The 20,195-nt window shown below is 39.3% G+C and overlaps 1 protein-coding gene across 1 annotated transcript in view; it reads left to right on the top strand.

Moving 5' to 3' along the window:
* Nucleotides 1-20,195, top strand: part of LOC307024542 (nuclear factor 7, brain-like) — a 30,601-nt gene that overhangs the window by 1,314 nt on the left and 9,092 nt on the right. The gene's annotated exons all lie outside the window — the stretch shown is intronic.

Below are 20,195 nucleotides of genomic sequence, written 5' to 3'. Positions count from 1 at the left end.
AGGAGCTCCACGGATTGCTCCATTTGGATATGGTGACGTCACTGTACCCAGAAAGAAAGAAATGGAAAAAGAAAGTGTTAGAGTTTTACTCGCTACAGGGTGCACTTTGAGGGTTTGTGACTCTGCAGACCGTTTACATGCAGACAAAGCTACATAACACACAAGGAGACGGGTTATAACCAGAAAAACATGACATGGGACCTTTAAGCTGCGTTTCCATTACAGTTAGTAACTGGGGTAGTTAACGACGCAGTGTAGGCGGGGCGATCGTTTATTTGGTTCTTGGTATGTGGCTTTTTATCACAGCAAGGAGGTATAGTGTTGTCCTTTTGTATGTGTATCGTGCTTTATTATAGACAACTCAAAGAGTATGTCACAACATTACAGGAGGCAAACTTTGTTTCGGAAAAGGCTGCGTATAGCAAGACGAAATACAGAAGAAAAATAACAGGAGAGTTTGGGCAATCATACAACATGTATATACATGTGTTTGTCAAACAATTAAAAAAATATATATGATCAGAATTGACTATTTCGTAAATATTTGAATTTCAAGCACCTGTATACTGCCCCATAATAAGAACATTTGAGAAAATAACAGATCATGAAAAGAAAATCTTTCTAATAAATTAAGGTCTGTTTTGTTTGTTTAGATCTACTGTTAAAAGGTGGGGTAGGTAAGTTTGAGAAACCGGCTCGAGATACACTTTGTTATATTCCATGGAATGCTCTCAACATCCCGATAGCAATGAATATCTGAAGTGCTTTGACAAAAAATACATTAAAAAAATTTCATCTGTGGAAGCCGTGGTGCTCTAACAAGCACGACCAATCATCTGAGCCGGCCCGGCTAAAGTAACTGGATGGCCTACCTGCCTGTCAGCCTTCCATCTGTGCACAAACTTACCTCGTGCCCTCATTGGTCATGTGCGCGTTCGTGTGTGTTGGAGGAGGGGCTCTGTAAGGAAGTGGCAGATTTGTTCCGGCTGTGTATTTTCAAATTCTAGCGCACTCGAGCTGGTTTCTCCAAAATTACCTACCCCACCTTTAACACAGAGGAAATCACGATACAAATACTTGTTACAAACAAACAGTTTAATCATCAAACAAGTGCAAATAACAAAGCAAACTATAAACATAAATACAAGCGTTCCTGCTGGGCCAGATCTGCACTGTGCATCTCCCTCAGGACTGTGAGGTGCTCCTCTCCTTGTTTCCTCTTGCCTGGAAGATTGATTTTTTTTTTTTAAATCACCGTAGGGAAATTCATGTGTCATAGCAGCAACAGCAATAAGAATGAAACACACAGGACAGGTACAGGTCACGTAAGGATATAAGAATAAAATATATAAGTATAAACAGAACAACGGTAAGGATGAACTAAAGACGGTTCTGGCCCTAGATGTTTACAATGATTGTGAAAGTGAATTACATTATGTCCAGCCTGTAAATATATGTATGAGTATTGTTGGAGATTTGGAGGATGTTTAAAACCAACCTCGTCTCCGCGTGTCGTTTGCTAAGCTGGGTGAATTCGGGAAAAGGGAGGGATTAAGAAACACCAGAATACAAGTTAAACAATAATCCTGCTTTAATGATATACAGTAACGATACAAATACAAAGAAATCACGAAGCACTCTGCAGAGTACTCCGGGCTCAGGTTCTACCACCCGTGTGAGACAGGTCTCAGGAACGGCCGGTGAAAAACAAGAGCGCGAACCAAAGGAAAACACAGTCTTTCATACTAAAACACAGGAGGAGGAGGTGTACGTGCTTTCCCCCAGAGGTCATCTTATTGGCAGAGACCAACACATGGCCTGTCGCACCCAATCAGTGCGACACAGCAGCTTGTAGCCAGCACACACACATCTCCTTTATGGCCCTTGGTCCCTGAGTCCATCTTCCCGCCTCCTGACTGCCACACACAAGTTAAAAGTATGTTTTAAGATATAGTTGTTATAGTTGGCTAAATATACGTAATACATGTTAATTACTTTCATATCAATAACAACGAGGAACACATTACCTATGCTCTTAAGCAGTATTAGAGATGCTTTTCAAATAGTCAAATTTCACACAGGCCTAATACAGAGAACACCCTTATTAGTCCTATAGCCCCTCCATTTGTTTGAGCTATTGTTCACATCTTTACTTCAAATAAAAGGTTTCACATTGTATATTTCCAGCTTCCTTTACACATACTGCTATTATTAACACAAAGTAACCAACCACACACCTCTATTGAAAACAAGTCGATTCCCCTGACAATTGACATGCTGAAACTCCTCGGAATGTGTCCCCTCCCCCACCTCTCTCGTCCCTGTCATAAAACTGCTTCCATTTCATATAGAGTAATAAAAGATGTTTAAGCTAATTTCTCCACAATGTTTGTAGCCATTTAGTACCCACACATGAAAGAATAAGAACAGAGGTATAGTTGACCAGTAATCATGTAGCAGATCTATTTACTGCAATGAAAACACACACACACATCTGCTTCAAGCCTGTGTAAACACACCCTTCTTTTACGAGGGAAACATTCCAGCGTCTGGCACTATTCCCAAATATGGTGTCCCCTTCTCACCTCTCTCTCCATACACAAGGACTTCACCTCAATATATTGGGGGAGGGAAAAGATACTTTGTCCCTTCAAATTTAACACACATGAACATATATAAGGTGACACCAAAATGAATATACCAGATTTTACTTTCCTGTCATACCCCGTTACTTTAATACTTCAAATAATTCAAATAATCCTTCAATTCCCCCTTTTGGTCTCGCATTAACGAGACCAACACACATAAGACATTTGAAACAAACTACTGTCATTCTTTGATACTGTGTCTGTCCCCCTTCATTAAACCTTTGAGAACAGAAAACAACCTCCAATGACAGTGAAGAAACTATCAGAGTGAGAGCCTGAGTGCCAGACGGCAGCATCCTTGCGTGTTGTTGAATCATCAGGGCCCCCCCCCTCAGCGGAATACGCCAACAAGGGCAGCTGATAGGGAGGGGGAGATGCGGCCTTTCCTTCAAAGGTGGAACTGATGAATCTGATCAGAGAGAAGTAGACTCCTCTGCTGCCTCGAGAAGTCCCCCAGCCCGCTGACGCCTCCTTCCAAGTCGTCTGCTGTCGGGATGTCCGCGAGGTCCTTCTCCTCCAGTCCGCTGATGCCTGCTTCCAAGTCGTCTGCTGTAGGGATGTCCGCGTTGACGATAGCCAGGTCCATCCTGATGTCCTCCAAGGTCCTAGCCGGAGTGTTCCTCGCCGCACACTGGCTCCAGTAGTACCAGATGTCCCCCTTTGCTCCTCGGCGGACGGCATGAGATGTCCTCTGGGTCACTCTGTAGAGGCCGGAGAACCTGGGGTTGAGTCACGTAGGCCTGACGACCTTCAGCCAGACGAACTCCGCTGTGTCGGCCTCCTGCTCCTCGGGTCCCCCTTTTGGCGTCAGCAACCTGTGTGGAGAAATCTGATACCCACCCCTCAAGTCTACGCTCAGTGCTTCTGGGCCCTCAGGTGTTTGACCCACCACTGGTAGGCCGCTTCAGAATTCTAATACTTGGCCTGTGTCAACAAACTAAACCCCAACATCTTCAGGTGAACTAAATAACATATCTCAATAGCTCTGAATTCCTGACAAGCATCTGTGTTATTATAAATGAAATCCTTGAGATCCCATTTAAAATCTAAATATAATATGAACTGCTAACGTCTCTGGTAAAGAAACACACTAATGTTATGGATTAAAAACAACTAAAATCATGATACTGACAAAGTGAATAATTTCCAGGCGAGACTGCTTCTACCTGTCACTGCTTGGATATTATCAAGCTGAAAAATGAATACAGAAATTCAACATACTGTCATCAAATGTCTTTCTATTATGACTTTAAATTAAATGTACATCCCCATAATGATCTAAACAGTCTATGGCTTTTACTTCTTTACCAGGCTAGTTACAAGATGTTGTCTAAATTAAATTCTATCTCATTACATTACTATGTTTTAACTTAGCTGTAATATGTTCTTTCTACATTTCAAACCTCAGTTACTTTAATACCTGTTGAAATATTACCAAACTGTTTTCATTATCACAGTTCACCTTCTCATTCTCATCCTGGAATTACCTCTCTCAGTAGCCCCTTGGCCACTGATTCTGCATCTGTGTTACCTGTTATAACTCAATCAATATTAGAAACATGTCAACATTAATCAAACATTATCTTATCCCCAGATATGGAGCAGGTTAAATCTAAAACTGTCAATCAATGGTCAGATTGAACATCTGAGTTGGGGCGGCAGGTTTCTTCCAGTCCCTAAATGAAAATATCCCACACTCCCCCTTTTTACACATGTAAACATGTGTAATAAAATCCTGTATGGGAAGAAAACCTTCAGGTAACCAGTGGTTATAAGAAAATACCAAACATCATTCACAAAAGTATATCCATCATCTTTCACAGTAAACACTCCAGGGAAAATAAGTGTTCATTTCCAGCTGGCAGTCCTAAAAGAAACAGAATCTTTAGATTTTAGTTTGAGTTTTACATTTGCAAACCGCCAACTCCTGTGGGAATTAGAAACGGGTCACATGTGCATTTTTCCAAATGCGTGGAATTGTAGGAAACCTGTGTTTCCCATGGAGCTCCAAAATAATGTATTAGTCCAAAGACATGCTCGGTTAGTTATTGTTTTAGAATCATGCAGTTACACTGATCACATGCAGAAATTCATTCACACCCACACTGTCAGGTTGTAAAGTCAAGTTTGGTCAGCCCCAGAGTCAGTCATTGATAGTGCTTTTCTCAAGTCACACTGTCAGTCAGGGTCAAAGGTCATTTGGTCTCAGTTTCATTGGCCATGTGTCGTGCTCTGCAGAGACTTTGATATTCTACTAGCTGGAGTTGTACTAGTGACATCATTGTGTTGATGTCAACCAATGCAACAAAGTTTTTCTCGTGTTCGCAGCACCATTTTCTTCAGATGTTTAACAAACAAATGATCAATACACTTTATTAATATACCGCCCCTAGGAAACACAATACCAAATGTTCTGACAAATGTTCATGCAAGGCATTCTTAAGTGAACCTGCAGAAAACGGCCTTTTGAATTAATATTCCAAATTAATCAATAATAATAATAATCCATTTTATCAATTTGTTTACCCTTAGAAGTGAACATACCTCATAATGTTACATCAGGATGTTAAACTAAGCTTTGGCCAAATCAATCATTATTACTGTTTCAGATCTAACTGGAGGTTGAACACACAAAACCTTTTTTTTGTTTACATCATGTAAACCACTAACATATTTCCCAATTTCAGCATCAGCCTTGTTACTCTCAAATTACATCCTAAATAGGAATATTAGGAATGAAACAAATATTTAATCTTCAGAAATGTTCTTAACAAATAGAGAGTAATGCCATCTTTCTATCTAGTGAATAGCCAACATATTTTAAAAATGTCAGATATACAAAAATAAGCCTAAATACTCTTTTACTATCAAAGTCTAAAGCTAGACCTAAGCTGAACAGTTTTGGTAATGGAAAATGTAATCTAGAAAAAAACAAAACTGGACCTGTGTTCTTGTGTGTTCTTCAAAATACATTAGTAAATACCTTGTGAAGTATTCACAATATAACTAATCCTCTCTAGGATATGAAATCCATTCATCTTTAACCAGATACTATTTCCCTATTTATTTTTAGTTCATGATAATAATGGTATAACGTCCACACGTTTACCCATAGCTAGTCACTATATCAAGATTATCATGTGTGACTTAATAATCAGATGTCTTGTTTGCCAAACAAGGATATTAAACCTTAACCCTTTCAGCATTCCAGACCATCATTAAACAATCAGCCTCCCTTCCTAAACACTAAGCATATCGTTCTACACCACCTTCTGATAAACTCTTGCACAGTTATGCTGTAAAATCATTGCATGATTTCTTCAGAGTCTGAACAGACTGAGACCAGCCTGTCTCAAGATCTTGTCATATTGAGAACAGTCAATGATTCATGGTCCTCTTCAGCTGTAGTCAGTGGCAGGGCCCCCAAAAAGCTAGAACCGGCCCTGGTCAGTGGGCTCCAAGGAAACTCTCTCTGGCATTGGGATGTCCTGAGGGGGAAGGGACCTCTGGATCAATGTGATACAATCAGCAGACACACGTTGTCCTCTGTGCCGCAGAAATCCCCCAAAACTGCAGTACCTCTTCACACCACTGTTGCCTTGACAACGAGGCACAAGCAAACTGTGAAACCCTCCTCTGAGATGTGTTCTTTGCACAGTTCTTCTGTTTGCAATGAGCAACTTTTCACCAACACCCTGATTCAGAGTACAACCCAAAGGTGGCGCACAACTATCCAATGCTGCTGTAATCACAGCAAATCAGCTACTGAGAAAAACTCAATGTAAATCTCTCCCCCAGCGGGTGACAAAATAAAACAGCTGAGTGTCTATATGGTCAGGAATGCTGAAACTTGTGAATGTGAAACCCATTAATGGTAACAGTCTTCCTATTCTTCATTACTTCAGTTCTAAGTTAATAGGCAAAACAAAAACTTTTCTTAACCACTATAGATTCATCTTTAATCTTCTTGCTTATTCTATTCTTTTCAAATTGTTTATCTAAGTTGTGTGTTACAAGCATGGTTAGATTTGTAACAGAATACAAAACTAACTGTATCCAGCGCTATATATTTAAAACAAGTAATCTGACTACAGTTCATGAATATATTTTGGAACACTTAAAGGAATTATTACAAAATGTAATCTTCATTATTACTAAAGCTGAAACCTAAATAAATCATCACGGAACATTTTTCTGTCCTTATTACTTAATTGTTTCAATAAAAACTAAAAGCATTGTGAAAACTCCCATTTTTTGAGAACATCTCTCAACACTTTTATTCCATCTAAGCACGAATGTTTATGACAAACTCGTCCTATTAATCCCAAACGGTCTTTAATGGTATCAATTGTGAACATTTCTTAATATTAATTGTAAATGCAACGTACGTTCTCTTTAGAACAAAGACAGGATAGTTGCAGCTGAAACTGGTTAATAGCAATGTTCTGTTAACCTAGATAAGCCTGTTGTTCTTATATCTAGTAAATATATTCTTATTTCATGTTACTCACAAAACAATATGACATTTTCCAGAATAGCAGTAACTCTATATAACCTCTCAATATATATATTTCTTCCAATGAGTTCGTTATTTCATGTCTAACAAATGTTCCTCTTTCCATGTCGTATTCTAGATGGAGAAATCCACCTATCATATTTAATTTGAATAAAACCTTAACTTTAATGTACTTCATATTCTCAGTAAATCTCTTTTTACTTTCCCCTAAGGTTACTGTATGTAACATAATTTTCCTTGAAGTATAATTAAGTACAATCCTTAGTTAATGACAAATACTATGAAATTCACAACGCAATGCAACGGTATCAATCAGTTGTCAAAGACTATATTTAAATAACAGCAAATCATTGTTTATTAATTTCAATATATCTACCACTTCAAATCACACCTTGATCTGTTAATTTTCTATGTATTTCAGTCCAACTTCAGATCACTAGAGACAAAAGCAAGCAGACACCCTCCGGGCCGCTGCTGCTCTCGAGAGGAAAAAGGGTGGGGGGAACTCTCACAGACAAATACTGACACCCCCTTCTCTCTCCCCCGCTGTAGCTCTCAGCCTCTCCTTTGGAAAAGGGGGGCTTCTTTCAACAATTAACACTTCTGCTATCCTTTTATTCAATTTTTTTGCTTGAACCCACTGTCCTCGTAAGCTCTCAACTCACGCTCCTCTCGTTAAAATGTTCCCTTCATTATGACTTCGTATCTATTCATCTGACTTAGGCTGTTTCTGTTACCAGTCAATATTCACAGACTTCATATATATTGATCTGACTTACTGTCCTTGTTACCAGTAAATATTCACAGATTCAACCCCCACAGAACAAAGGATTAATGAGGTCCGGTCACTTCAAAATTGCTTTTTGAAGGTTGCGTTACTCTCCTTTGGATTTTACTTATAACTCAACTTCGATTCCTATGAACCTAAGAATTGTTATTCAGATTCGTCTCCTGGATGCCGTCTGAAAACGGTCACTGGACGTCCCCCAACGAGTCTTCAGCCGTCTCCTTTCTTAAAAAAGTACGGGGCCTTTCACCTTCGTCTTACATACCTCGTTGATTCACTTTTATGTTATATAACTTTCCTACCTATCTAAAATATGTATTTGTATATTCCACCGCAACAACTATGACACCGGAATATGTCTCTGACAACTCTAAAATTTAGTTTAGCCAATTACAGACCTTCGATAGAAACAGGCTTGTCTGCTCACCTTTCAATTGAAGGATCCTCGTTTTAGTTGTCAGAGATTATTCTAGGCCTCTTCTCCGGACCATTCGTCCGCTTGCCGCTGGTGGTCTCTTCCCCGAAAACACCCCACTCAGACACGTCGGGTCACCACTTGTTGGAGATTTGGAAGATGTTGAAAACCAACCTCGTCTCCGCGTGTCGTTTGATAAGCTGGGTGAGTTCGGGAAAATAAAGGGATTAAGAAACACCAGAATGCAAGTGAAACAATAATCCTGCTTTAATGATATACAGTAACGATACAAAATACAAATACAAAGAAATCACGAAGCACTCTGCAGAGTACTCCGGGCTCAGGTTCTACCCGGTGTGAGACAGGTCTCAGGAACGGCCGGTGAAAAACAAGAGCGCGAACCAAAGGAAAACACAGTCTTTCATACTAAAACACAGGAGGAGGTGTACGTGCTTTCCCCCAGAGGTCATCTTATTGGCAGAGACCAACACATGGCCTGTCGCACCCAATCAGTGCGACACAGCAGCTTGTAGCCAGCACACACACATCTCCTTTATGGCCCTTGGTCCCTGAGTCCATCTTCCCGCCTCCTGACTGCCACACACAAGTTAAAAGTATGTTTTAAGATATAGTTGTTATAGTTGGCTAAATATACGTAATACATGTTAATTACTTTCATATCAATAACAACGAGGAACACATTACCTATGCTCTTAAGCAGTATTAGAGATGCTTTTCAAATAGTCAAATTTCACACAGGCCCCATACAGAGAACCCCCTCATTAGTCCTATAGCCCTTCCATTTGTTTGAGCTATTGTTCACATCTTTACTTCAAATAAAAGGTTTCACATTGTATATTTCCAGCTTCCTTTACACATACTGCTATTATTAACACAAAGTAACCAACCACACACCTCTATTGAAAACAAGTCGATTCCCCTGACAATTGACATGCTGAACCTCTTCGGAATGTGTCCCTCCCCCACCTCTCTCGTCCCTGTCATAAAACTGCTTCCATTTCCTATAGAGTAATAAAAGATGTTTAAGCTAATTTCTCCACAATGTTTGTAGCCATTTAGTACCCACACATGAAAGAATAAGAACAGAGGTATAGTTGACCAGTAATCATGTAGCAGATCTATTTACTGCAATGAAAACACACACACACATCTGCTTCAAGCCTGTGTAAACACACCCTTCTTTTACGAGGGAAACATTCCAGCGTCTGGCACTATTCCCAAATATGGTGTCCCCTTCTCACCTCTCTCTCCATACACAAGGACTTCACCTCAATATATTGGGGGAGGGAAAAGATACTTTGTCCCTTCAAATTTAACACACATGAACATATATAAGGTGACACCAAAATGAATATACCAGATTTTACTTTCCTGTCATACCCCGTTACTTTAATACTTCAAATAATTCAAATAATCCTTCAGTATGTACAAATATAAAGTCATGAAGTAAATGGATAATTACAAATGAATATAAGTATGAATAATTATGAGACCAGTTTAAAGTGCAAAAATACTTATACAAGAATATATAGGATGTCACACAATTTTACTAGCTGCAACATTAATAGTGATTCTTACTACTTTTACTTTTGGTACATTACTTTACTTGTAACAGAGCATTTCCACACATTGGTATTGCTTATTTTACTTACTGACGATGATCTAAAGTTGAAAAAAAGTCACAATTCCAGTCGTTTTGCCATGCCTATTTCTTACTTAACTATAGAAAACTGGACGTAAACAATGGTACATATGGTGTTAGCAAACAATAGCTCTTGCTAATGCTATCTGTGCTAACCGTAGTTCTTCGGGGCTCCATAAGAGCATGGGTTGTCGAACATAAATGTAAGGATAAAATAGGCATGTTTGTTAGAAATGAGCTTTACAATAGATAGGGACACAACGCTTTCAAGCAAAGAACAGAGAGTTAGCAAAAACGTACCATCCTGCAGCCGTTGCCGAGTCCAGGCGTCGTTTCGCGTTGTTGTGACGTCTAGCCCCCGCTGTATTTTTTCATCCGCAACGAGATGGAGTAATGTCTGTACCTCATCAAACGACCACGGCGTCTTTTTTTTGTTGCTGCCATTTCTTTATGGATTTGTTTAACGGTAGTTTGTCTGTTTTAAAAATTGTGCTTATGCAACGCTTGGGGACTATCTCGCGCAACGATTTTTAGGATTCTCTCAGACCAATCAGCAGTCGAGAGTGTTTACGTCACTAGTTTAGCATATTCAGCTCGGTTGTTGGCTCGGTAGGAACCTCGATTTTCGAGGACCAGAAAAAAAGTTAAAAAGTACCTGTGAGCCGGAACTACCCCTAGTGGAAAAGCAAAAAAAAGCGAGCTGGGCCAAACTGAACCGTGCTAAGCCGTGCTAGGTCCTGCAGTGGAAAAGCGCCAAAAGTGAATTTCAGTGAAGTCATTAGAGGAGGGGGAGGGGAGCCATGACTGACTTTATACTCCTGTCTGCTGTGTTTCAGCTTCACTCAGAGACAACATGGCTTCCATGTTAGAGGAAGATCTCTGCTGTCCGGTCTGTCAGGAAGTCTTTAGAGATCCTGTTCTTCTGTCCTGCTGCCACAGCTTCTGTAAAGCCTGTCTGCAGACCTGGTGGGATGGGAAAGAAGTAAAGGAGTGTCCAGTTTGTAGGAGAAAATCTTCAAAGGACTTCTTTCTTAACTTTGCTTTAAAGAACCTGTGTGAGACCTTCTTACTGGAGAGAGATCAGAGATCTCCAGAGGCTCTCTGCAGTCTGCACTCTGAGAAACTCAAACTCTTCTGTCTGGACCATCAGCAGCCAGTGTGTCACATCTGCAGAGATTCAAAAACACACAAAAACCACAGAATCAGACCCATCGATGAAGCTGCTCATGATCTCAGAGAGGAGCTCCAGAAAGCTCTGCAGCCCTTTCAGGAGAAACTGAAGCTCTTTGAAGAAGTTAAAGTGAAGTGTGATCAAATAGCAGGTCACATGAAGGTCCAGGCTCAACACACAGAGACGCAGATTAAGGAGCAGTTTAAGAAGCTTCACCAGTTTCTAGAAGAGGAAGAGGAGGCCAGGATGGCTGCACTGAGGGAGGAAGAGGAGCAGAAGAGGAGGATGATGGAGGAGAAGATGGAGGCTGTGAGCAGAGAGATAGCAGCTCTTTCACACACAGTCAGAGCCACAGAGGAGGAGCTGAGAGCTGAAGACGTCTCCTTCCTGCACAACTACAAGGCTGCAGTGGAGAGGCTGCAGCGCCCCCTGCTGGAGGCTCCACAGCTGCCCTCAGGAGCTCTGATAGACCAGGCCAAACACCTGGGCAACCTCAGCTTCCACATCTGGAGCAAGATGAAGGACATGGTGTCCTACTCTCCTCTCATCCTGGACCCAAACACTGCTCATCCAAGACTCATCCTGTCTGAAGATCTGACCAGTGTGAGACTAGGAGAGAGACAGAAACTTCCTGATAATCCAGAGAGGTTTGATGCTTACGGCTCTGTCCTGGGCTCTGAGGGCTTTAACTCAGGGACTCACAGCTGGGATGTCCAGGTTACAGACAGTACATTGTGGGTACTTGGTGTGTTAGCAGAGTCTGCCCAGAGGAAGCGAAGCATGAAGTCTGGATTATGGAGAATAGATTTCTATGAAGGTAAATACTCAGCACAGTCACCATCAGCTCCATCCACTCCTCTCAGTCTGCAGAAGAAGCTCCAGAGGGTCAGAGTGGATCTGGACTGGAACAGAGGAAAGTTGTTGTTCTCTGATCCTGACACTAACACACACATACACACCTTCACACACACTTTCACTGAGAAGATGTTTCCATACATTTTCACTGTGGAGGAAGTGAAGATATTACCGCTGAAGGTGTGTGTGACAGTGGATCAGAGCAGGTAGAGATAAACATCTCTTAAAGGGATCGTTCACTGACCTCTGAACCCGTCCTCCTGCTGGCTCTTTATTCTAAACATGTTTTTATTCTTGTTGTTATTGAGTTTGATAATCTACTTTTTGATCATACTGTCAACCTTTATTAAATTGAAACACGTGCATTTAGCTCACACTTTTATCCAAGTACCGGTAACATCATGTTCATCAAATATGCTGAACTGCTTCCTTTGGATGAAATAAGATATATATATTCTTTACATTTGAAATGATCTCACCCAGATTCAGATCTTTATGTCAGGTTATAGTTCAACCTTCTCTGTTTTATTGATTCTATGTCATTATAAATTGTTAATTTGTTATTTGTGCATGATGGGAAAATAAATAATATGTTTAATCCAACTGCGAGTTTGAGCAGCGAATCATTTATCAGATCCAAAATTAAATGCATTTTTTATTAGATTTATTACGTTCAATTTTAAACTTGTATAATTACATAAAACATACAGAGTTATTTGGTTTAAATTAACTCCCTGACAGACCTCTTCATCAGGGAATAAAATAAATGTTTGAAAGAGATTTCTAAGTATTTAAATAAAGAGTAAATGTTAAACCCAGCTTTCCCAGGAGAAACCTAAACAGAGAGGGCGACCCATTGCTGTTCAGCGTGGATTATCAAATGCACACGTTTATAAACTCTAAAGGATTTAATCTCAATCTAAAATACTGATTTCTTGGCAGCGGTGTGTTATCGAGTATTAACAACCTCTTAAACTTCTAATTTGAATTTGACCAATCAGAGTTGAGTATTCAGCTAAAACGTTTAAGACAATATAATAATATAGAGTAAAGTAAAATATATAATGGAGAAGATAAAGTAATGTGTGCACTACTTCAATAAATAAAAACATGCATGTTCAATAGAGTTATTCATTCATATTAATAATGATGTCACTCAGATTATTAAAGCAGCAACAATCACATTTAATGAGAAAAGAGCAAACAGATGTTACAATGCTGTCAAATAATAAACAAACTAACATTTCTGATTAAATCAGTTTCACAAGAACAGAGGTTTCTTCAGACTGAAAACAAGTTGCTTCTTTTCCTAATTGTATTCATGTTTATTTCCTCACTGACATGACGCGTCTCAGAATAAAAGGTAGGAATAGTAGAGTCTGTTGAAACTTGGCTTGGTCGTGATTGGTCTAAAATACAGAGAGTTGTTAAACACCATCAGAATGCTTCAGCTAATTCAGAATGCTGCAGCCAGACTGGTCTTCAACCTCCTCCTGTTCTCCCACTACTCCTCTGCTCCTCTCCTCCACTGGCTGACAGCCAGAGGTGGGAAGTAGTGGAGTACAAATACTTTGTTTCTGTACTTAACTTATTTTTTCTGGTATCAGTACTTTACACCACTACTTATTTTTCTGACAACTTTTTACTTTGACTTCTTACATTTTGAACACAAATACCTGTATGTTCTACTTCTTACATCTTGAACTCAAATACCTGTACTTTCTACTTCTTACATGTTGAACACAAATACCTGTACTTTCTACTTCTTACATCTTGAACTCAAATACCTGTACTTTCTACTTCTCACATGTTGAACACAAATACCTGTACTTTCTACTTCTTACATGTTGAACACAAATACCTGTACTTTCTACTTCTCACATGTTGAACACAAATACCTGTACTTTCTACTTCTCACATGTTGAACACAAATACCTGTACTTTTTACTTCTCACATGTTGAACACAAATACCTGTACTTTCTACTTCTCACATTTTCCAAACAGGCTGGTTCCTTTAGTCTGAATGTGTGTTTGGTGGCGTGATCATTATTATTTAGAGTCATTGCGTGCCTATTGATTTGAACACGATCCGTGTATCCATAATTTCCTGGTCTTCTCTAAAGAAGAGGGACCAATGGAAACGTTGTCATGTTGCCGTTGTTCAGCATGGAAACATTCATTAGCTAACAATGACATTATTGTTCTATTAATATAAAGGGAGGTCAGGTACTCTTTAAAACAGCTGCTAGTTATGGGTACTTTTTACTGAAGCACATTTCAAACCCTCTTTACTTTGACTTGAGGAAAGAAGTTTAGTCAGTACTTCTACCAGAGTATTTTTAAACACGAGTATCTGTACTTCTGCTTGAGTAAAGGATGTGTTTACTTTTGCCATCTCTGCTGCCAGTTAATTCAATAATCCAATTCAAGACACCGGTGCTGGCCTTGGTTAAACTCCAGCTCGTCCAGCTCGTGCATCAGCCAATCAGATTGCTGCTCCCACTGTGAGTGGGACCCAGGTAACCCCCAAAAACACACTATCCTGGCTCCGAAATCAGAATCAGAATCAGTTTTATTACCAGGTAGGTTGATACGTACGAGGAATTTGACTTGGTGTCGTGGTGCATACATAAAAATAAAAAATAAAAAAACACAACTATTTTTGGAAAAATATAATAATATTAAAAAAAATACAAAAATATAGTAAAGTAAAAAAAACAGTATTTACATTGAAATAGAATGGAATAAAATATGTGCAGTAATAATAAAAGACCAGATATTGTGTACATTGTGTGCATTAATGTGATGCAGAGAGTCTGCGTCGTGGCTGAGGGAAAGTGTCAGTGCGTGAATGGTGGAACGAGCTCCTCATTGACATCAGTGTTGGAGCTATATAGCTCTTCTGACCTTAGCTGGCATGTGGGTATATATTAATGCTGCCCATTATGGGCACAAGCAATTTTCACCCATTTATTAATTATATGTTTTAAATTGGAGTGTTCCTATCCCCTAAACCTCCAGGGATGTACACAGTTTAATACTGGCAACTTCTTATGGGAAAAATCCGAAAACGTCTTTTAAAACTACAATTCCCAGTAGAGACGTGCAATAGAGCATGTTGCAAAACACAATAGCCAGCATGTGTAGTTCTGGGGACGGGGTGGGGGAGGGGCGGACGGGGTGGACCCGTTCAAATCCAGTTTTGGACAGTCTGCCGTGGTTCCATCCCATTTCAAGTGCTGTTCGACGCTCGGTGTAACCCTCGGAGCACACTCAAACATCCAATCACACAGCTTGAGGACGGGGTTTGTCAAGCGAAGCGGAGAGAATACTTACTTCCGGGTGTACAATTCTCTAAAAAGCAACTACTATGAGCTGCTCCGACCCTCGGTCCTGACGGACTCCAACTTGTGTTTATTAATCAAACAAATAAATAAACACAAGGATAATGATGTGTTGTTGTTGAGTAAATGGAGAATTGCACAGGGGAAAATAACGTATCAATGCCACAATTTTAGATGCAGATTTTGTTAAACTAATACATTTGTGCTGTGGACCAACAGTATAAATTGACGGGGAAGGGGGTAGCAATAAAGATAACACCATTAAACAGTTACACAACATAACAGAAATAATATTGATAGCAGCGTCCCTAGCAACCACCTTGGTAACAACGAAAACGTTGAATGGACATAATTTCCTGAAGTAATCTTCGTAATAACTAGCAAACTAAAAATCATGGACATCCACTGCACACATAATCTGAAATAACAACTCATATTTCTCGCATCAAATGACATCAAAACGCATTTTAATGGCCAAACTAACCTTAAAATAGGCATTTTCCACCGAGAATAAAACGAAGGTCGGCCTTTTTTTTTTTTTCTGCAGGGAGAAATTTGAAGATCACGTGACATAGACGCCAGCCGTTGGAATGAATGGTGAAAAAAAAGGTAGGGATCTTACAATTTCAGAGGCGTTTTTGTAGAAATACTACGTCCTACGTTGTGGACCAACGTAGTTATTACACGTTTTTTTTTGTGAGACTGGGTTGAAATTGCAGGGCCGTAGCCATGGAGTCAACATTGGGGGTGACCAAAAATTAAATCAAAATTTGAATACTAATTTCCTGCCATTCTAAAGGAACATATTAAAAAATTCACTAACACATGGGATACTTTAAAACCTGTTAATGAATAAAGTACAACTATAACCATAATCATATTAAAGCATTTAAATCCATAGAAAGGTCTGTGCCACGCAATTTCAGTAGAAACAGGAACACTTTATTGCCCTTTTTGTTTTACAGCCACGACTCGCACTAGCTGCTTGCCGCTCAATCAAAAATCCAAAGACCCCCAACTTCCTCCCAGACACCCGCCCAAAAAGCATTTTGAGCGTATCTGAATATTGGGGGGGATGTGTGTCCCCCAATGTATATGGTATATGGCTACGACTTGTGACTACCGTGACTTCTGCAGACCAAAAACAAAAGACATGTATTAATATTTGTACATTTATGAAAATTGATCTGATATGTGAATTTATTTTAACCTCATGCACTTTACTGTGACCTTTCTAGTTGGATGCAAACTGCATTTCGTTGTACTCTGTGCAATGACAATAAAGTTTGATCTAATCTAATGTAGCTGGAGAGGTGCCAGCTCGCCTCATATGCACCAAACCCAACTACTCCCATCTGACACCTCTCCATTAGTGCATGTGTATAGGTCCTGTTTGTGCACGCATGTATTTCTGCCAATAATTAAAGTAAATAATAGTTAATAACTAAACATAATTTGTTGCATGTATAATGTCTATAGCATAACGATAGCTAATTTTCTAAATGAATGGTTGTCTTTACGTGACTGATTATGTGTTAGTATGAATAACATAATTATGAAATCTTCCATTGTGATGAAGTCCAGGATAATTTGTTGATGGAGTGGTGACAGGTTCTGAAAGATACTGTAACAGGGTTCAATGTTTTAAACTGATGCCATATACTTGACAGATATTTGAGTTTGGTTTGTGAAACCTTCACACTATGGGAGCCTACTTCACCTCTTAAACAATATCTTAGTTAATAATTTCACTCACCCACTATAACCTTTATTCCAGCAATAACCTCTTAAGCCCCACGGACCCGGTTCCGGGGCCGAAATCACGTCATTTGCAGGAAACAACGTCTAAGGAACCTTAATATTTAATAAACTATGAATATTTTATATCCATATAACGGGAAAAAACTAATTTAACTGATCTTTTTCATAATAAAAAAAAACAAAAAAAACACACAATGCTAACAGTGAGCCTCTGAATTAGCCCCGAGCGAAAAATGCTAACCTATTACTGCACCGAAAATCACTCCTAGCTCCCTTATTACTTATCCTAGCTGCACATCATGGGACCCCCTTGAAAACGAGGTGATTCACCTCAAGGGGTCTATCCTAATAAAGAAATTTGAATATAAATTTGAATATATACATCCAACACATTGTTTATGATCATAAAGACACAGAATCTAACGGTGCCCACCTCAACACTGAAAGATACAAACTCGCGACGTTATTAGGTAGCCTACAACGCTAACATGGCTTACCTTGGTTTTGTCTGGTCAAAACTGGTCTTCAATGGCATTAAAACGATAACAACGATGATGTAGTTAATCCATAGGTTAATATCCAATGTGGCTGTGTCCCCTTTGAAATGTTCTGATAATCTATAAGCAATAAAACTGCAATTCCGTTTTCAAAGAGTAGAGCAGGCCATTCCTACGCTCTGTAGGAAGATTGAATGCGTGAAGACGCCATCTGTTTTTTTAACATGATTGTGTGCGGGACGATTTCCCTTCGATTCTATTGGCTCTAACGGTCAGAAAGAGATGTCACATGTCAAAATCGAGCAAGGGCGGCCAGAGGTTTTTTTTGCTAAATCTGTCTAAAAAGGTCAAATATCACTTGTTTTGCATCAATCTTGATACAGGGTACTTATTATATGTTGTACTTTGGATTCCTAAAGCTTTTAGTCTACTAACCCATCATCCAAGGTTAGTTTTCACCAGTGGCGAGCCGTCAGGGCCCTCTAGGCCCTCTGTGAGGGCCTAAAATATTCTAAAAAATAATATTTAAAAACATTACAAAAATATATTATTTTTTTTAAATGTATATTTTTTAAATATTATTTTTGTTATATTTTTCCTTAGTTTTACCGAAAAAAAATTGATTTAATTGTATTTACAATTTAATTTCCAAAAAAATAAATCCTTCGAATCTGCCTGTTCAGTCTCTGTTTGAATGTGAAGGGTTACATGAAAGAAGCTCGTCTGGCCCTCTCTGCGATTCACAGAGGGCCCGGTAACTGAACGAGGGAGTAATGTCAAATGACAGTACAATTGACCAATCATATCTTCCCTCTAAATGGGTGGGAGAGGCGAAGTCCCTCCCCTTCCGGGAGCCTCCATGGGACCCCGGAAGCGGAAAATTATACATAGAAGTCAATGGAGAGAGAAAAGTTATCTTTTGATCCCGTTTGAATTGTGCCACGAATGACACATATGATGTTTGTCAATCTTAAACAATCATTTCCATACAAAAAAAGTCACAGTTTGTCGTAAAACTGCTGAAATATAAGACTATGAATAATACGCAACTAGAAAGACTACAAATCCCAAATGCATTCTGGGTCGCGTAAGTGATGTCATAGGCGATAATGCTCCAAGACTGGTTGTGACTCGCAAAGCAAAGAGGAAGAAGAAGACTGATTTATTCCCTCCAATAAATATAAGAGATTGCTCCAATAAATTCACTTTTACAAGATGCCTGTGTGCTTTGTACGAGGTTGTAATCACAAAAGAGATCATACCACTTGCTCGTTCTATCGCTTCCCGTCTGATGAAAGGACCAGGAGTCGTTGGACCAAACATATCAGGTAATATACATGTTTTGCATGGAACATAGTCAAGTTAGCTACCTAGCTAGTAGCGAGCATGTTAGTTAGCATTATATTACATTACTTAGCCTTGTCATTTGTATTAGCCTTAACATGAAGTAAACCAAAATGTTAAACAGTAAGAGTAGTCATGATGGTAAGTATTTTGTGAAACATTTGAAGAGTAGCCTATCGCCCCCTCCACCAGGTGCTAAGGGGGCGGGAGGTAGGCTAACCCCACATTAGTATCAGCGATCTTTTCTACTTAATGCTATCTGCACAAATGGTTAACATTGACCATTAAAAGATCAGGCAGTTCAGGGAGAGTCGAAGGAAGGAAGGCAGGCAGCTTTGCATGACATTCTTCTGGACGTGTTTCATTGTGATGATAGTGAGAGTGAGTCAATCTGTTTGTTGGAAAGACAGTAGTTGAGTGATTACTGAGAGAAAATTATTAAAAGAGATAATTATTCAGTGTTGTTACTTTAAAGTGTTGTTACTGACCTTTTTCTCTTTTATTTTCTTTACCTCACCTGTAACTGCTGAGACCCTGAGGAACAAGCACACTGGACTGACCTGCTCTGGCAACCTGATTTCCACTGTACGTAATAGTATTTGGTTATGGTATATTATTTATATACATCAAAGGCACAATGCACCCCCCAGAGACACACATGTATTGAGTGTGATATTTTGCATTGGTCATGTGAAATCATCTTTACATACTAGAAAACTGTAGGAGCGGCAACTTGTTTTGAAATTGAATTTTTAATATCCGATAATAAAGTTGATCTGTTTTCTTTATTCTTCTCTCTTCCCAGCTCCATCCATCACCATTCTCTGTTCCTGCAGGTCCTGCTTGCTAATCAATATTCATATTTTTTTACACAATTACAAATAAAGTCAATGTATTGTATGACATGAAGTTGTGCTTCATTCTGAGTCAATAATAAATTCATTCTGCCTTCAGCTGCAAAATTATTGTGGACTGCACTGACATCCATGTAGCTGCCCCCCAGTAAGATGAACCAAGCAAAGTTGACATACTCAACATACAGCTGTACTCTTAAGTTTACATGAAGAATTTGTGAAATATTGGTAATAACAGGTTTAAATGATTATTAGTAATTAATTATATAATTTTCTCATCGTAGATGAGCAGACAGGGAGCAGATGAGAAAAGCAGAATATGCAGCTGCCATTTTCCAC

This window comes from Notothenia rossii, assembly GCF_949606895.1.
Source record: "Notothenia rossii genome assembly, chromosome: 11".
Taxonomy (NCBI): domain Eukaryota; kingdom Metazoa; phylum Chordata; class Actinopteri; order Perciformes; family Nototheniidae; genus Notothenia; species Notothenia rossii.
The sequence above is the reverse complement of the archived record's forward strand: the minus strand, read 5'-3'. Positions and strand labels throughout refer to the sequence as shown.